Here is a 4156-nt window from a genome sequence, read left to right as displayed (position 1 = left end):
ATTTCAGTTTAATTACTTATAATAGCATATAATTTTTATAATGAGTAATTAAAATTTACTTTTTCTCAGCTGAAACACGCAAGGGGCATAAATTTAAATTGGAAAAGAATGATTGCAGATTAGATGTGCAGAAATTTGCATTCAGCCAAATGGTAGCCAATTGTTGGAATAATCTTCCACTTCGTATTGTGGAGGTGGACAGTTTGAGTAAATTTTAAGAAGGTTTGGAAAAATTCATTGGAAGGGATGATGGGAAAATGAAGTTTCTTTTTTTTCTTTGTTGGTGCTACATAAGCTTTTCTTTTTTGCATATTGCCAATACCAAAACTAGAAAGTGGTATAAAAAAAGTGTAAGAAAGTGGTAGTTAAATTTTTGAAACTTTCTAGTTTGAACCGGGCAAAAATATATTTTTTAATGCTATATAAGATTGCTTCCTTGCATCATTTTGCCAATACTAATACTAAAACCGAAAATACAAAATGGGTTAAGTTGGTTTTTTAATTGCTTTATACAATATGACATAAATACTTAAATCTGCCCATGCTGTCCCTTTATAAAGCAAGTAAGAGCATTCCTCAGGAAATAATTTTACAATTAGTCCTACCGTACGCTAACTTATAGTATGCGTACAATCTTCTATTACACTTAACATGTTATTAACTATTGTTTCATATTCATTTTTCTTTTCTTGTAAATCTTGAGCCAAGACTCATTAGTATGAATACAAGAGTTTAAATACAAGACTATACAAAAAAGCGTGCAGTCACTACACTATACAGTGGTATACTGCCAACTAACTAACAGTGAAATTTGCAAGATAGTTAACAATGAAGTCAATAACTGAAACCACATCTACATGTAATTGGAATGTACTTGTGTACCTCTTGGCATGTATTTGTTTCAATTTTATTTGCTAATGGTGTTTTATAACATAATTTTAATCACATTCAACAGGAAACAAGAATAATTTGTTTTGGGTTTTCTGTATCACAGAAAGCCAAAATACAAAGGGTGCGGGAAGGAGGTTATCAGAAGAGAAGGGATGGCTGGGAGTTTTTTTACAGTATTCCTCAGGAAAAAGAACTCTTTCCCACTACTTTCAATATTCATAATAAAAAAAAAAAAAAAACCCACTCAAATCTATTCACTCTTCTAAAAAAAAAAAAAAAAGTTTACAATTTCTTCCTATATATATATAAATTTTTTTTTCTTTCAATAAAACATCTAATTAGCTAACCAAGGCCAGTTCTGGGCATGGGTCAATTGCCTGCAGTTCTAAAATTTATGGGGAAATAAATTCCTCTTACAAGCCTGGCATGGAAGAATGGTATTCTTTTTCAGAAGATACATTAGACAGGAAAATATGCCATGCAAAAGGAATTTCATGTTTTCCTATTGACTTAATGCATAGAAGAACATCTTGCAAATTAACAGGTAAGGATAGTAAACGTTTTACACTATTCAAATTAAAGGACATAGGTTAGTACATTTTCTAAATTTGTTATTTAGAAAATGTTCTAACTATTTATTTGAAATGTTTTAAACAGCCTCAACATCCACATATAAGGTGTGATCAAAACAGCTCAGGAAATGATGAAGCTTACTTGTTATTTGGATGAATCTCCTTTGAATATACTGATTCTAATTCTGGCCAAATAAAAGTAAACAAAAACAAATTGCTGCAGTAGCTACACACAGAATGCATTGGTATCAGCTCATTGGCAGTTGCTTGTTAGTACCAAGTGACCGTGTGTCAATCATGGTATCAACTGTGTGAATGTGTGGTTTCATTAAAAAAAAAAAAAAACAGCTGCTAATTAAATTTAAAATAAATTTTATTAAATGCAAATTTTGCATAAAAAACAAAATTAAAATAATTTAGCCACACAAAAAAAAAAAAAAAAGTTGAAAAGGGATTTATAATTGGTAAAAAACAAAACAAAACCTAAATAAAAATCTAAAAACATGAACAGAAACAATCACATCAAAAGTGATTTCTTTTTTTTTTTTTTTTTTTTTTTTTTGGCTCATGCTAACTAGCTACTATCAATGAATTGACCACTAATGGCATAGTAAAAACCAACATATAATTGCAGCAGCTACAGACTTTGCTGTAGTGCAGTTTGTTTTCCCATACTTAGGAATCCCTTAAGATTCCTAAATGCTTCTGCAAATTCTGGATGCATTCTTGATAGACTTCTTTTGGAAGTTCTAATAGAGTTCCTGTATTGTGTTCTGAATAATTTTCTCAGTCATTGCAAATCTGTGAACTTTCCAAAGAATTTGAAGTTGTGGCTAAATTTGGAGGGAATCCACAACAAGTTGCTACACAGGAAATTCTTGAATAAAAATGTGGAATGTGCCGAGATGGTGTCATGATGCTAGTGCCTATTTCCTGAAGCTTACATTTCTGGATGTTTTCCCTAAACAGCACTGCACAATCACTGTAGAACTGTTTTTAGTATTCCTAATTCACTTTTTGACCATAAGAGAGAAATTCATAATGAAAAATGCCGTGAGTCAAAAAATATAAGAATGATCTTCGCAAGATTATATTTTGCTTTTTTGGATCTTGGAGAAGATGGAGTCTTCCACTGAGAGGACTTGGATCCATACACCCATGATTCATTACTACAAAATGATAGAACAAAGTGTGGGTCAGAAGCAGCATACTTACAAAGATTCTGACATGTGAGAATTTATTACAATTATCAGTGAGGATGTGATGCACAAACTTGACTGAAATGTCATATTCCCAAATCTTGTATTAAAATTGATTGACAGTACCCATAAAAAATACCAACTTCATTAGCAAATTCATGGATAATTAAACGTCGATCATTCCTGATCAGATCACGAACACAAGCAACTGAATTATCACTGGTGGCTGAAGTTGAAGGGCAGCCAGAGCAAGGATCAGCTTCAATGGACAAGGTCTTTAAACTCTGAGAATTTGAAAAGTCTTTGAACAACACATGGCATCTTCTCTGAAAGCTGTTTTTAATATTTCATGGGTTTCTGTTGCACTTTTCCCTAATTTGAAGCAAAATTTAATGCAATGCTGCTTAGTAAAATCACCATTTTAAAACATGATGAAACATAAAACACCTATCTGATATGTGCTAATTCACATTGACTGCAGATAAGTGGGAAATTCATGCATTACTATGTTGTATAAATCAAGTTTAGATTAGTCACTGAACATATGACATGTTCTGACAAGTCATAACTCATTACAATGCTGCAATTTCAAGATATAAAAACAGACCAAACTTCTTGATCACACCTTGTAACAATAACTGTAGTGCTAACAAAATACTGCTCCCATTAATATCATTGGGAGCAGCATTTTGTCAAGTCTGACCCTATACACATTTTATGGATATAGCTCAAGTTAAGTTATACATTTACATGCTATTCTCAGTGTTCATGAATATCATTAAAATGATAATTCATTTTGCAAATACAGAACTAAACTTTTTCTGTTAAACAAGCTGTATAGTGAAAAAAAAATAATAATAAAAAATTAAAACAATGAGAAACATTTTACTTTTTTCCTCCCTAATTTTAATATATTTTTTTCTCCTTCTTGAGTCATGTATGTCATTTATATATATACTAGTCAGCATATTTTCTATTTAGCACAAAAAGCATATTAACACTAATTTATTAATCAAAAATGAGTAACATAAATGTTTTGTTCAGTATATAAATTACAGCTATTTAAAATAAATTTATGTATTAAAAATGTATTTACAACAGCACCATATATTTACCAAATACAAAAATTCATTTTGAGTTTTGATAATTCTCTGCTAATGACAGGAACTTTTAAAGTGAACACTATTCAGGAAAAGCAACAGGTAATTGTATAAATTAATCATTACATGATTATACTCAACTTCACATACAAACATACACAACAGTGATATTCTCTCTCCCTCTTGCTCTTTCTCTCTAATATGGCAGTAAATGAAACAGCATACCTCACAGTAATAATTTTTTTTTTTCTTTTACATTTGGCAACGAAATGCAATAAGGCACTTTTCATGTTTGGCTTAATATATACTAGGACTAATCATGATACATTACGCAATGACTTCAGGTTCTTAGAAATATAAATGTATCCAAAAATAGAATCTCTGGGGTGGGGGG

This window comes from Mastigoproctus giganteus, chromosome 10 (genome assembly GCF_048544385.1).
Source record: "Mastigoproctus giganteus isolate SK-2022 chromosome 10, ASM4854438v1, whole genome shotgun sequence".
NCBI lineage: Eukaryota > Metazoa > Arthropoda > Arachnida > Uropygi > Thelyphonidae > Mastigoproctus > Mastigoproctus giganteus.
The sequence above is the reverse complement of the archived record's forward strand: the minus strand, read 5'-3'. Positions refer to the sequence as shown.